Consider the following 15,928-nt stretch of genomic DNA (forward strand, 5'->3'; position numbering starts at 1 on the left):
CGGCTCCCCCCCCGCAGACCCGGGAGGCACCAGTCACCGAGCCAGGGGCATGCGGGGGGCCCCCCCACATGCGTTCCCCGCAGACCTGGAAGCGGCCCAGAAGTGCTTTTGGTCCACTTCCGGGTCTGCTGCCAAGCGCGCTGGGGAACGCCCTGCACTTCTGTGGGACACTCCATGCGCCCCAGCATTGCAGCATTCATGAGTCCCTGCTACCTAGAGATATGTAGAAAAAACATTTAAAGCTGTGTCTATGTCTGAATCGCCAAATCTTTCCAAATCTCTCCAAATTGATTTGGAGGGTTGTGATTTGATTCAGAGAGATTAAAGGGTCCTCTAATTCGATTCAGATTCAGAGATTTGGCCACTGAATCAGGCCAAATCTCCACTGAATTGAATCAGGGACCAAAGCTTTGCACAGCCCTAATAGGCAGGCAATACCATATGAGAACCATTGTAACATGCACTGGGCAGTTAGTTGGAGAATTGTGAAGGCATCCAGAAGTAGAAATGTCAGGGAGGTCTCACTGTTTAACTCAGTGTCTAAGAGTCTATATCTGTTCCTCATGTATTTTGTGAGCTTGGACAACTGATTCTTCCCACCAAATTAGGAACTCAGTTATTTGCATAGTCTGAGGCTCAATGCCTCTAAAGCCAATTGCAGGTTGAAAGGAGTGATGCCAACACTGTTCCCCATGCCTGCCCTCTTAGAAGACACTAGTGTGATCAGGAGCACTGCTCAAGTTTCCCTGAGGGTGCAGCAGAAGTGCAGCTCCCCGCTATAACAGAGAAGGCATTGCAGGAAGTGCTCTGAGTTACAGCGATCCCCCGGACCAAACAGAAGTTCACCCTTGGTTCCAGGGGGGAGGGGAATCTAGCTGCTGGCTGCGAGCCTGAGGCTGGTTTACCCTAGCAATGACCCCTCCTGTTTGCAAGGCTGCAAAGTTTTCAGAATGGGAAGAGGGACAGGAAGCAGAGGGAGCTGGTTCTAGGGGTTCCCCAGCTGGCACTGGAGAGTGGGGCAGAGGGGGGCCTCTAATACGCCCACCCCACCCTCCCTCCAGACCAAACTCCCTCCACTCCTTTTCCCCCCTCCCATTCTGAAAACACCTTGGAGGCAGGCAGGCAGGCACAAGTTTAAGACGACACTGTTTTGAAATACCTTCATCTGAACCCTCATGCAATGAGGGTTCAGATTTTCTCCCAATTAGCCATTTTTGAAGTGGTCTGTAGCCATGCACTTGTGTTTGGTCATGGCTACAGACTACTTTCTGTGGCCAGATTGAGCAAAACTTGTTGCTTCTGTCTGTGCCCTGACTCTTTGTACAGAAGCTTTGTGTTCTCTCCCCCTGCTACACAGATGTTACCTCAGCAAGCACGCTTCAGTGCCCTGAAGCACTCTGGGATTCTGAAATGAAAGGCATTATAGAAACACGGGTAGACAAGGTTCTTTGGGTAGATGTGATAGCTTTTATTAGACCAACTAAATGGTTGGAAAAATTGTTTTTTGCAAGCTTTTGGGCACAAACAGCCTTCTTCAGGCTTATAGAGAGAGTCTGTGTCTATGTGTATGCCTGAAGAAGGGGGTTTGTGCCCCAAAGTTTGCAAAGAACAATTTTTCCAACTATTTCGTTGGTCTAATAAAAGATATCACATCTATCCAAAGAACTTTGTCTGCCTATGTCCTTAGACCAACACAAGGACAACCAACTACCCCAAATTATAGAAACACAAATATTTTTATTAATGAACTAATAATGCTTTAATCCAGGATAGAGAGTAGACCCAGCACTACTTTATTTTGCCACCATATTGGTTGTAAGAAAAGTAACAGTCAGACAGAACAAAGATGTACTCTTCTAACTTGGGAATGTGCATCTCTTTTGTCATCTCCAATTGGCAATATTCATATTAGAGCTCCACAGGGTTTCGGGATAAATACAAAATGGCAGACTTAACCCTCTGGTGATGAAGCAAGTTATATATTCATCAACAACAGTAATTCTCTTGCATTCTTTGCCTTCCTTTTATCTAGTTTACCTTGCACTTCCCTGCTGCAGCTATGCATTTCTCTGGTGGGGTTTTCAACAGCACTCACTGTTGGTCTAACTATGAAGTCAAATCAACTTAGAGCCTGTGCTGAGTATTTTTTAAACCTGCCACCACATAGCACTGTTCATCTTTCTTTTAGGTACTGAAAAAAAAGCTCAATTTGCTTTTGTGTTGCTTTCTTTGAAGTCAAAATTCTCAGCTAGTGACATCATAATCATTTGAACAGCAGTCAACTGTGATATCATAAAGAGAGATTCACACAGTATCTTCCCAAAATGGATTAAGCCTTCCCTTTCACTGGCTTACCTTCCTTTCTTAGGATTCTTTTTTTGCTTTTTCTACCAAATACAAATTCTTCCCATACATTAGCACCTGCCTAGCTGACTCTCCTTGTTTCTTTTCACTATTTTTTTCACTTCAATTTAGCTTGAAACAGTGTGGGAATTCCCATATAAGCAACAAAAATAATGCCAAGTTCGGTGTGGGTGCTAAACCCTGACTCCAAACTCAAGTAAGTAAGTAACTAAATTATGTTCATTATATTCCATGTGATGTAGGCATTAGCCCAGCCAGTCCGACCCATGTTACGTTCCCCAGTGTCTTGTCAATACTAGGGCACGTGAGTTGGTGGATCCTAGCACTTGATACATGATTTAAGTCCCAAGATAAACCTAGAGAAAGATGCTAGAGGTGGATTCACACACTCCGGATTTAATTATCTCAGTAGAATTAGCCTTGCCATAAGGGTTTACATCCTTATTATGCAGCAAAGGGGTTGATTTCAAACCTCATTTCTCCAAGCTTAGCATGTGGTAAAAATCTAAGGCTTCTCGTCACTGGTTTAATGACACCTGAGAGGGTAGGTAATGTGTTCCAACAGCACACCTTTAAAGTGCTGTGGGCTGTGTAATGGCCGCTAAAATGCTATTCCAAAGTGGGACTATCTGACTTATAGAGATCTTTATACCCTTTACCAAACACACACAAGTTTTTGAGAGATTCAGTTAAGTATCCAAACTTATTCTGAGTCCTACAGGTGAAGTGGGCTAAAGAAAAGGACTACAGGAAATAGTGCTGTCATTCTTTTCTTCCTTCTCTTCAGTCTTTTCTTCCCCCTTTTGTCCTGCTGCTCCCTTGGGAATCAAAAACCAATTGCTACACACTTTGTCCTCTGTAACTCAGGAGGTTTATTTTTGCTTTCAACCTTGTAATAGGAAAACATGCATAGGGTTGCATAAATTAGCATATTTTACTGTTGTAATAAAATTCTATATTAAATATATCCCAGAAACTTTCGTAAATATGAAATTGATTCCAAATGGTGAATTCTTTGCTGCTTTATGGCACTCAGTTTTTAACTCACCACATGAAGTATGCAAGGACATTTAACAAAAACCCCAAAACACTAGTCTAAATAATCTAGCCTGTTTTCATTTATTTTATATAAAAACTTCCTATTTGCACATTTTCAAACCTCATTGACCCTGAAGAGAATGAAATAAAATTCTTCTTTCTTCTTCACCCGCACACAATACTACCTGCCAGCAATCTACACTGAAGGTTTTCACACATCACCGTGACCTATAGTCCAAACTTCTTAAAGTTCCTACAAGCCACTTCAAAAGTATAACATGATCCCAAACTTTGCCTATTTGAGTCTTCACACATCCACAATCAACTCCCTCTCAAACTAAGCTCATTTATGTCTCCATATTGATAACAGAGCAAGGCTCTACACACATTGGGCGCGTCCAGATGTGCAGGCACGTGCCTCTTGCTCCATCTCAAACCCCTTTGAAGTAGAGCAAGAGGCATGTGCAGGAATGAAAAAATGGAGAAAATTTAAACTCAGGGGAAACAAACAGGTCAGGACATGAGTCTGAGGCAACCAGAGGCTCGGTCCTCCAGAGACGCTCTGGCACACTGCCAGACCATCTCTGTGATTGGCCTTTTCCCTGCTCCTGAAGCACGCTGCAGGGACCCAGCCCCAGCTTTTGCCAGGTAACTGTGCTGCCTCCAGCCTCCTGCTTCTTCCCCTCCTTGTCTCCAGCCTCAGGAGAGCAGGGGAATGCTTCTGGAGCTGTCTCCATCTCCCTGCTCCCTCCGCTGCTGTCTCCCGAGGAGACCTCCTTTCCAAAGTGGAAAGGATAGAGAAGAGTACCACAAAGCATCCTTTGAGGATAGCACAAAATGCCTTTTTAGCTCCTGAAGAGATTAATTTGTTTAGTTAATCAAAAGAAAATCAACAGATAGCTTTATTACTGTGTACAGATAGGCTCACCAGGAGAGAATACCAGGTACCAAAGCATTCTTAAACCTAGCAGAGAAAGACACGACAAGAACCAGTAGCTGGAAGTTCAAGTAAAAAATGAAGCATACATGTTTAAAAGCGATGACGATTAACAACTGCCAAAATAGTTCATTTTCTGTCTTGTGACATCTTTAAATCAAGATGGGATGTCTTTCTAGAAGATTTATTTTAGTTAAATACAAGTTATAGAATTAAATACAGAAAAATCTGGATGGAATTCTGTGGCCTAGGTTATAGGACGTTACTCTCAATGATATACAAAAATATGTCTAATCCACTGTTTTTTATTGTAGTGCTGTCTGTTCTAAGAGTCTCCTTTAAAAGAAGTGAAATAGTATTCCTGATCAATACATACATGTTTTTTGGAGACAGTAGCTGGCCGGAGCACCTTTTCTTAGGCAACAGGAGAGAGGAAAGACTTTTGTTTCATTCTAGGCAGCTTGGTAACCAATCGCATTGAAGATTTGGCAGCAGGGTCTTCATGGTAGGCTACATAAACCTACTTGTTTGTGCTCCAGGGTTCACTGGGACACAAGCATATTCACTGTCTGCTACCTGAACTAGCTAGATTAAAATTAATTTGGGCATGGTTGCACATAGTACATTGACACCAGCAGTTGCAATGTGGATACAACCTGCTTATCAGAGACAGGTATCAGGCAAAAAATATTGCTAATTACCAGGGATCCTGGTTATCTCTGATTTTTAAAAATCCCCAATTTTTGGATTAAAAAAAGTAATGCAAAATTTTCTGTGATTAAAATAAAATACCACTATTACATATTTTTTTTCCTGTGATTAAAATGAAACAATGAAGCTCCTGAGGTCAAGTAGCCCTGAGCTGCTGGCCAGGGCAAGTTTCTGTACTGCTGGGGCCAGGACAGTGCAGCTTTTTAAACTGCTGGGGATGACACAGGTGCTGGCCCCAGGCTCTAGCTCCCCTGGCTGCAGATCCAGGAGGAGCCAGGCAGGGTTATTTTGCCCCAGGTAGCACAATTTGTTTCACAACAAAGTGCATGTCCAAGCATGTGCGCTGAGGCAAAAAGCCCTGGCTCAAATTTACACCGCATCAATTTGAGCTGCTGCAAGCACACGTGCTTGCATATGTGGACACGCCCATTATTAAGGCTAATATTTTTAAGTGACCAATGATTGGGTTGGGGTGTTCAATTTAAGGCAATTTGGGTCTAATGTCTGAAAAGTGGTGGGCACCCACAATTCCACATTTGTCAATGGGAGCTATGGGTTCTCAGCAGTTCTGAAAATCACCTCCAATGGGTAAAAGCCTTGTCCCATTGAAGTGAATGAGACTTTGTGGAATCAGGATTTGATCCATGGGGACTGAATTGAAAAATTAAACTGAGACTGAGCTTTCCTAAGGTTGGACCCAAGACTACAGAATGAACACCAAGTAAAGGACAATGATGAACTTCATCACCATTCATTCCCTATGCAGGACACATACAAAATAGTCGAAACAACATTTCGCTGCATATGCATCCCTCTTTAGGAAGACAATAGGAGAAATATTACACAACAGAAATAAGTCACACTGTTTAATGTCCTATTAAAAGGTGCTCAGATTTTGGTGATAGGCATGGTATAAGGAACAACCTAAAGCTATTTAAAAAAAATCAATGGCCACTTTTGTTTGCCGTTTGGATGGCTGGTGTATCATGGAATTGCTGCCACTGGAAAAGGAATGTTATGCAAGCCACGGAAAACATTTGGACAAGGCTTTACTTCCTGATCCTGCCAAGATCTGTATAGGATCAGTAAAATTAATGCTTAGCAGAAAGTCTTTGTGATATCGGGCAAAAATAGAGCATGAAAATGCATTTGAAATAGATTACACAGCTCCGGTGTTTGCTATTCTTTTATAGAACAAACGAAAAGGTTCAAAGAGCTTTCTATGTCAGTCTGCAAGTGGCACAAGGTAGAGTCATCTAAGGGTGAGGATGAGGTGAGCGAAGATGTGAGTTAACAAGATCAGAGCCACCTGCATTTTCATCTCTCTGCAGCTGCAGATAGCTACTAATATTTGCTTATTGTGAATTAAATCACTTGCTGCAAGCAACATGGCAAAGTGAGCTTCTCGGAGGAATGTCAAGAGAGATAAGTTGGGTTGGCAAAACAAGACCAGGAGAGGGAAAGCATTCCTAATACAGGGCCATTTTCTGTAGAAAAAGCAAGCACTCATCTAGATTTTAAGCAGGAGTTTTTTCTTGAGCTCTGATTCTGTGATGCCTAAGCATGGGCTTCAAGTTTACGCACAGTGTGCCATCTCACTGATTTCTCATGGTGCCTGGAAGTAAGCACAAAAGCAAAATGCATCAGAAGATGTTTTATATGCATATTAATTGCAGTTATCATCCGTTTCTGCCAGCATGCCTGATTTATTTATTATAGTCATTTTAAACATGGTTTCACACATTTGGTTATATTTAGAAAACTGTGCAATAAAACCCAAAGGTACAACAAAAATTAAGATCCTGATGAATGGAGACTGCCAGGGGCAGTTCCTGAGGGGGTGCAGTGGAGTGGCTGCAGCCGTCCTTTATGACTGGACCATGGCATGGATGCCTCTGGGGACCTTTCTGAAGTCTACAAACAGGTAAGAATCCCCTCCCTTACCCTCTGTGCTCAGAGGCACATCTCTTCCCCTCCATTTCCCCCTGATTCCTCTTGCTGTTGCTGCTTTCCCCACTGTGCTGGAGGCAGATGCCCGCCTGCTCCAGCTGGGTTGCCTGGGAGCTGGGCTCAGCTGAGACAGTGACAGGGGCAGCAGCAGTGGATGTGAAGGAGGGGGTTCCCTCTCCCTGAACTTGCTGCTGGGGAGACTGGGCAGTGTGAGGGAACCTACCCATCTATCCATCACTGCTGCCGCTTTTCTGTCACATTCCCAATTGAGCCCAGGTCCTATGCAGCCTGGCTGGAGCTGGCAGAAGCAGATCTAAAAAAGCTTCCCCCATGCCTGGGTTAACTGGGAAAGCAGCAGGAGAAGGTGGGGTACGGGGGGGGAAGAAGTGGGAAGAGGCATGACTCTTAACTGGTTCTGGGACTTTAAATAGTTCCCAGAAGCTCTCCCTACCTGGTCTGCCTGCACAAGTGGGTGCAGAGAAGCATCTAGCAGGAGATGGTGCAGCCACCTCTACAGCATGGGTTGCTGCTCTCACATCCACTTTTGCCAAATCCAGGATCCAACCCAGATGCTTCCTTTACTAATAAAGTACCCTAAGAAGATGAAATAAGGAACACAGCCACTAGGTTAAGGGAGTGCTACAGTAGCAAGGTTGAACACTGAAGGAAACATCAAAGTTGGGGCTGCTGATCCCTGCTCTGTGTGCAGGCATTTTTGTGATATTTTCTCACTAACATCATTGCAAACTCAATATCAAATAGCGCATTAAAATACAACTTTGTCTATTAACATTGATTGATACATGTGTATAACCACCTTTACATGTGCACTTTGAGTGAAGTTCACCACATAGGAAGGGATCATAAAAGGTTTATTTAAGCTTCTAAAGTAGGGCATAACTGGGACAGAACTGGTGCACAGCCTTGTACTAAGATTTCGCTCATCCTTAGTACTACCATTCAAAGGCACGGCAGTTCGAGTAAGCTGATTCCATTCCACACCACTAACACCTCTTGTACAGGCTCCTTTCTCAATTAGTGCAGCAATCTTTTCTTCTCTGACCTTGATACCTACAACCTTGCGTCATTGATCTCCATCCAGAATGCAGTAAGATCATGTTCCTAGCCCACTCCTTTGACTGTGTCACATTTACTTTACATCTCTACAATGGCTCCCTCTTCTCTGTCACATCAAACATAAGCTACTTGCTTTCACTTCTAAGGCCCTTCAAAATCTATCCTAATTCTCATTCTCCATTGAGATAGACACCTACATTTGATCATTCCTTCACCTAACATGTGACATGTTTGAAGCAGTAACTTCATGATTCTACCCAGTTACCTTTCATATTTGGGAACTGTTTCCCATGGTCAACTAAAACCCAATACTTGTAGACCCACTCCAACAAACACGCTTAACAATGAGCACACTGCTGGTATGTACTGACTGCTCCCTATCACACTGACCAATATTGTCCCATTTTCTTTATATTTTCCCATCTGTCTGTCTGTATCCATCTGTTGTCTGTTGTTTTATACTTTGGTTGCAAGCTCTTTTGGGCATCTGATGCAACTGTGTCCATGACTAGAGAGCTAATAGGCGGTAAAGAAAGATAAATAAATAATAATAATTTTCTGTCTCCAACCCGTGTAAATGGAAAGCTCTTTTATAAGAAAGTTGCATAACCTTGTTCCTTATGTAATTATATTGTATATAATGACTACATATCATATATAACAATATAATGCTATATGTGCTTATTTATACACTGGGAAAAGTACATTTTCATGTGATCAACTCTCACACAGAACAGTGGACATAATCAAATATTTTGATGAAAATATTTAAAGATTGCTTCAGTCCTGAGAAAAAATATCACATGGGAGAGGAACGTGTTCCACACTTGCAAAGCAGCATAGCAGATGAAACATTTGATCAGTTTGTAACAGACGGTGTGACTACTATCCAAAAGCTGTGAACAGGAACATCTTGTTGATTTGCTGTGTGATAGACTTGTTGATGGACTGTAAGTGCTGAGTGAAGGAGATGATTCTTTTCTAAGCACAACCTATACCTCTGTGCAGAGTAGCAGAGACTACACAAGTGAAACATCCTAGGCATTTGAAAGTAAGTTCTGTAAACAGTTCATACACTGCAGGTATGTGGTATAAAAGTACATCCATAGTTTCAAAGTTGGTAGGGTCAGAAGGGACCTGAGCAGATCATCAAGTCTGACCCCCTGCCATGGGCAGGAAAGAATGCTGGGGTCAAACGACCCCAGCAAGGTGTCTATCTAGCCTCCTTTTGAAGACCCCCAGAGTAGGAGCGAGCACCACTTTGATTGGAAGTTGGTTCCAGATCCTAGCCGCCCTGACTGTGAAGTAGTGCCTCCTGATATCTATCCTATACAGCCACTTGAAGTTGGTATGCTTTCTGTATTTAATGTTTACACTATAGGAAAGCTCCAATAATGATGGAGAATGATGATATAACTAATGCTGATATTCTTAGCCTACTAAATGGGTAAACAAAAAAAGACCAGATTTGTTAAATATTTTATACTTGAATAAAAAATATGTTTGAAATAAAAAAAACCCACATAAAAGTAACGTTTGAAATGCACATCTGTATGTGAACAAAACCAAACCAAAATAAATCGTTGGATCAAAATTCCAAAGTGAGTCGTGTGGGATTAGATTTTAAAAACTGAAAAAAACCCACTTCATTAAATCGAGGTGCCTAATACAATGCTTTGTATGCTAGAGCACAATTTAAGGGGTATATGGAAAGTGTGTCACCATAGGAACCATTCTGCTGGAGTGAGTAGGAACACAGAAATTCAGGCAGGGTATGCATTTAATGAAGAAATGAAAATGAGGAATACTGTTGGAAAGGAGATGCAGTTGAATTCGTGTGATTTTAACCAGATAATAATAATGTGATATCATTCTAAAGACACAGAAGAAAAGGTAAACCTGCATGCAATTCAGGTGAATACATACAGGTGGCCATGAGAAAAAGGGCTAGTCAGCCTCACATGTGCAGAACCAACGAACAGCAAATACAGCACGGATTTTATTCTTCCAACAAATGCTCAGGTAAACTTTATGGAACGGAAGAAGAAAAATCACTAATGCCCATCTTAATTTATCTTCAGCAGGGTGAAAAATCAGATTCTGGACCACAATTTGTGAGTATGGCAGTTCCTAGAATTCAGTTACTGAATTGGTTCATACAAATTATGAAAACTCGCATATAATACAGACTGACGATAAAAGACTGGTGAAGAATGCAAAAATGAGGATAGATTATATCCATCTCAATATTCTAGAATATGGAGGAACGTGACTCACTATTTCCGATACTAGTGATATGAAAACCAAAATGTAAGATGACTGTTGTTATTAATAATCCTGTTTATTACAGCAGTGCCTAAGGACCAACCAAGAAAGGGGGTCTGTTATATTAGGCATTGTACTAACACAGAGTGACAGATAGTCCACATCTAGAGATTTTATAATCTACACTGACGGGACAGATGTTGGGTGGAGTAAGGGAGTAAAACACAGGCAGAAGCATGTGATGGTGACAAGTGGCATGCTTCCTGAATGAGGTATGTGGAAAGAAAAGTGAATGAAAAAAAGGGTATCAAAAATTGAGGGGACAGGGCAGGAGAGAAGAACAGGTGAGGAGTAAAGCTGAATTGAAAAACCAAAGAGGTGGGGACAAGAGAAGTTAGGAGGAAGCAGCCACTCAGCATAGGCCAGAAACTGTCCCGTCAAAGATCCCCACTGTTGCTGCTTGTGCAGATGCTTCTATCAGAAGGAGTCTCTGCCTGGGTCCTATCTGCACTTTTTTACTAATAGCAGAGAGAAGAGAAAGCACCGCTAGGTCACAATTTTCCCAGAGTAGGGGTTTGGGACCTACAGGGATGATTTGTGGCCTCACCTGAACTCCATTTTACCCCTTTCTTTTCCCAGTCCTAGCTTTGACTGATTCTGCAATAGTGTCGATGGGCTGGATTCTGTGTTCAAAACAATAGCAGAAGCAAGTGAAGCCTAACTAGGAATCTGCAATCCAGTAGGAGGATTCAGGCTATACTGAAAGCTGAATGATGCAAGATCTGTGAAAGTGCTTCCAAATTTGAATTTGCAGGACTGATTTGGACATCCACTCTAGAATATGTGCGTGTTGAGTCACAGAATTCAGTCAGAGCGTTCTTCACACTTGCTTTGACTGTATGTAGTATGCCCAAACTGTAAACCGCATGCAGACATATTTAAGACTTTGGCTGCAGTATTTCAATCTGCCCCCTTTTTAGAGGAATATAGTAAAAGTCTTCAAAGGGCAGTGCTGGTGACTCAAGGTTTCCAAATGGGCTTGTGGTTTGAAGCCAATGGGGCTGGGGTAATTTATACCAGCTGAGCCACTCTCTTTGCGAAGATGCCTATGGGGTCTCCAGAATAAGGCAGGAGTACTGCCAAGAGATAAGCCACACCTGCTGTGTGCACGCCCCCAAACTCTTAAATTAGCATAGATGACAATGCGGTGTTGAGTTGGTGCCTTGGCTCTTCATGTCTGAAAAGCCTGTTCATGGTCTTGGGGTGTGCATACAGGTATATGCCTGAGCCCTTTACACTGCCCAGCTTAGGAACTGATGGGTCTGTGAAGTAGGGGTGAGTGGGTAGGACTTGTCTTTTGGCAACACTCCTGGGTTCTCTCCAGAGGTCACCTAGATGTAACTTCAGAGCCAGCTCTGATTCCCCCTATTAGGCATCTAACTGGATTCAGGTGCCCACATGTAATCCTATTCCACCCTGCCCAAATCCCTGAAAAAATGTCAATGCACTCACTTCTGTAATATGCCATCACCTTAACCTTAAGACTAGGTCACAGAAAGAGACTGAGGGCCTGTACACATTTAGCATGAGGTCTTTTTAGAGGACTTGAACAAGGTGAAGTAGGATCTCACTTTGGTGCCTAGTATGTGCAATATGATCTGACCATCTGCGTCCCCAAAAAGTTGCAATGAATAAATTACCCACACAAAATGATTTAGAACCAGGCAGAGAAATGGTGGCCATCAATATTTCTAGCAAAAGAAACTCCACTCGCTCTTACAGGGCAATATGAGATGCACAAGTGCTGGGGAGGGAGGTGGAAACGTTGTGTTTCTTTCTTTATATATGGAAGAACCGTTTGATTCCTCACAGCAGGCAAGGAAACTATGTGGCTATGAAGAATACTTACCTCTAGTTAGTTTCTACATTTTTAGAGTGCTGTATTTGAATTAAAGGCGACAAAATATCATCAAGGAGTGGGTCAATACCTCTTCTGTAATTGACATCACATTTCACATGTTTTCTTACCTGAAATTGTTTCTACTTTACTTTCCAAACCATAGAATCATAGAAAATTACAGCTGGAAGGGACCTCAGAAGGTCATCTAGTCCAACCTCCTGCTCAAAGCAGGACCATCCTTAAGCAGATCGCCTCAGCCAAAGCTTTGTCTATTAGGGTCTAAAGCATCCAGCGATTGAGATTTCACAACCTCACTAGGTAACCTCTTCCAGTGCTTTACTACCATCCAATTGAGAAAGTTTTTCCTATTAGATGTATAGATGTTAGGGCCTAGAAGGGACCTTACAAGATCATTGGGTCCAGCCCCCCTGCACTTGGGCAGGAAAGACTGCTGGGGTCAGATGACTCCAGCAAGATGCGTGTCAAGACATTTTTTGAAGGTCGCCAGGGTGGGTCGCCCCCTCCTCTGGGCGGAGTCTGTTCCAGACCCTTAGCACTCGAATTGTAAAGAAGTTTTTCCTTATGTCCAATATGAAGCGATCTTCAGTATCTAACATAAACTTCTCTTGCTGCAACTTGAGACCATTGCTCCTTGCTCTGTTATCTGCCACCAAGAACAGTCTAGCACCACACTTCAGGTAGTCAGTCAGTCAGCGTGTACATAATTGCCAAACCATGCGATAGCATCCTCAGTGGTTGAAGGCTGTATTAAATTCAGGCAGCTGAAGGCTGCTATTAACCTTCTCAGTCTTCCCTTCTAACTAAATAAGCCAAATTCCTTCACACACTCCTCAGAAGTCATGTGCCCCAGCCCCCTCAACATCTCCATTGCCCTCCACTGGACTCTCTCCAATTTGTCTACATCTTTTTTGTAACGGGGAGCCCAGAACTGGACACAGTACTCCAGATGTGGCCTCACCAGTGACAAATAGAGGGGAATTATGAATTCCCTTGATCTGCTGGCAACACTCCTACTAATCCAGCCTAGTATGCCATTAGCTTTCTTTGCAACAATGGCACACTGTTGGCTCATATTCACCTTATTATCCACTGTAACCCCCAGGTCCTTTTCTGAAGAGCCGCTGCCCAGCCAGTCAGCCCCCAGCCTGTACTGGTGCATGGGATTGTTCCATCCTAAGTGCAGGACTTGGCACTTGTCCTAATTGAACCTCATGAAATCTCTTTTGGTCCAAACCTCCAATTTGTCTAGGTCTCTCTGAATCCTAACCCTACTTTCCAGCATATCTACTACTCCCCCCAGCTTGGTGTTATCTGCAAACTTGCTGAGGGTGCACTCCATGCCATCTTCCAGGTCATTGATGAAGACAGTGAACAAAACGGGCCTCAGGACTGACCAAATGCTGGAGCAATCAGCTTGATACTAGCTGCCAACTAAACATTGAGCCATTGATTACTACCCTCCGAGCCTGATGATCCAGCCAGTTTTCTATCCATCTTACAGTGCATTCATCCAGCTTGTACTTCCTTAGCTGGAGACTATAACAAGCCTTGCTAAAGTCAAGGTATATCGTGTCCACTGCTCTCCCCACATCCACAAAGCCAGTCATCTCACCATAGAAGGCAATCAGGTTGGTCAGTCATGACTTGCCCTTGGTCAATCCGTGCTGACTGTTCCTAATCACCTTTTTCTCCTTTAAGTGCTTAGAAATTAATTCCTTAAGGACTTTCTCCATAATTTATCCAGGGACTGAAATGAGGCTGACCTGTCTGTAGTTCCCCAAATCCTCCTTCTCTTTCTTAAAGATGGGCATTATAATGGCTTTTCTCCAATTGTCCATGACCTCTCCCAGTCACCAAGAATGTTCATAGATAATGGCCAGGAGCACTGGAATCACATCAGCCAACTCCCTCAGCACCCTTGGGTGCATCATGTCTGACCCCATGGACTTGTACATGTCCAGCTTTTCTAAATAATGCCTGACCTGTTTTTTCACTATTAAGGGCTGCTCACCTCCTTCCCATCTGTCACTAAATTGCCTCCCCCATTCAGTAAGGGACCCACACTGTCTCTGATCTTCCTTTTGTTGCTGACATACTTGTAGAAACCCTTCTTTTTACTCATCATGTCCCTTACTAGCTACAACTCCAATTGTGCTTTAGCCTTCCTGATTTCACCCCTGCATGCTCGAGCAATAATCTTATACTCCACCCTAGTCATTTGTCCTAGTTTCCACTTCTCATAAGCCTCCTTTTTGTGTTTTAGCTCACTGAAGAGTTCCCTGTTGATCCATACTGTTGATGGTCCTCTGCCATACTTGCTAGTCTTCCTGCACATCAGGATGGTTTGTTTCTGTGTCCTCAGTAAGATTTCTTTAAAATATAACCACTTCTCCTGGACTCCTGTCCCCCTCAGACTGGCCTCCCAGGGGATCCTGCTCATCAGTTCCCTGACAGAGTCAAAGTCTGCTTTTCTGAAGTCCAGGGTCCTTACTCTGCTGCTCTCCATCCTTCCTTTCCTGAGGATCCTGAACTCAATCATTTTTAGAAACTTTTTGTGCTTTCAAACACTGGGAATATATTTAGCTCAACAACATAATATCTCAGTCTTAGTAGCTAGATTAAACACTAACCTCATTGAATTAGCTCTCTTAGATGATGTGTTACAAGAAGAAATCAAAACAGATAGGAATATTATCATTCATTGATACATTTTAAGGAAAATACATTGATCTGTTATAGAATTAACTAATTCTATTAATCTTTAGTTATAATGCATTGTGTCAAGGTACACTTCAAATATATTTTGGTCCCTTTTCAATTTCCGATCATTCCCAAACAGGTTAGCAATTTTTTTTTTGCAGCTTTATATGAGGTATTTGCATTTGTACATCTTTAGAGGTTGAAATAAAAACTCACTGACCTGCACGTAACAGAAACAGTTCCTGCAGGGCAGGAAAACAGCTTTGAAAACCTGACTGCCACATGAATTCCAAAATAATTCATCAAGATTAATGTTATTATCATAAATCCCAAAGGAAAGAATAATGCTTTGCCACTTCTTATGAAATGTTGCCTTCAGCATAATTAGAGTTTGTGGTTAGGAAATGGCACATCAGTTTATTCAGGGCGATCACCTGTCAGATTCCATTCCCAGTGCAAAATGCATATTATAAGCAGGACTCTTGGGATCTGGAGCCTGGGCAAAAAGGCATTTCAACTGCCCACTGCTATACATGTCACTAAACTGAGGGGCACAACAATAGGAACATACCAAAATTGAGCCACTGGGGTATTCGGCTGTATTTGCCATTTCATATACCAGAAACATCTGCACTGAAATAGAAGGTATTCACAGATTCATAGATGTTAGAGTCAGAAGGGACATCACTAGGTCATCGAGTCTGACCCCCTGCCCTGGGCAGGATAGAGCGCTGGGGTCAGACAACCCCAGCTAGGTGCTTGTCCAGTCTCCTCTTGAAGACCCCCAGGGTAGGGGAGAGCACCACCTCCCTTGTAAGCCCATTCCAGATTCTGGCAACCCTTATTGTGAAGCAGTTCTTTCTAATGTCCAACCTAAATCTGCTCTTCGTCAAGTTGTGGCCATTGTTCCTAGTTACTCTGGGGGGGGGGCCCAGTAAATAGAGCGTCTCCTATTCCCCTGCTCC

The 15,928-nt window shown here is 42.9% G+C and overlaps 1 protein-coding gene across 1 annotated transcript in view; it reads right to left on the reverse strand.

Annotated features, from left to right (window-relative positions):
- Positions 1 to 15,928, reverse strand: part of LOC102376729 (disks large homolog 2) — a 519,043-nt gene that overhangs the window by 203,215 nt on the left and 299,900 nt on the right. The gene's annotated exons all lie outside the window — the stretch shown is intronic.

Source organism: Alligator sinensis, unplaced genomic scaffold, assembly GCF_000455745.1.
Source record: "Alligator sinensis unplaced genomic scaffold, ASM45574v1 scaffold906_1, whole genome shotgun sequence".
NCBI lineage: Eukaryota > Metazoa > Chordata > Crocodylia > Alligatoridae > Alligator > Alligator sinensis.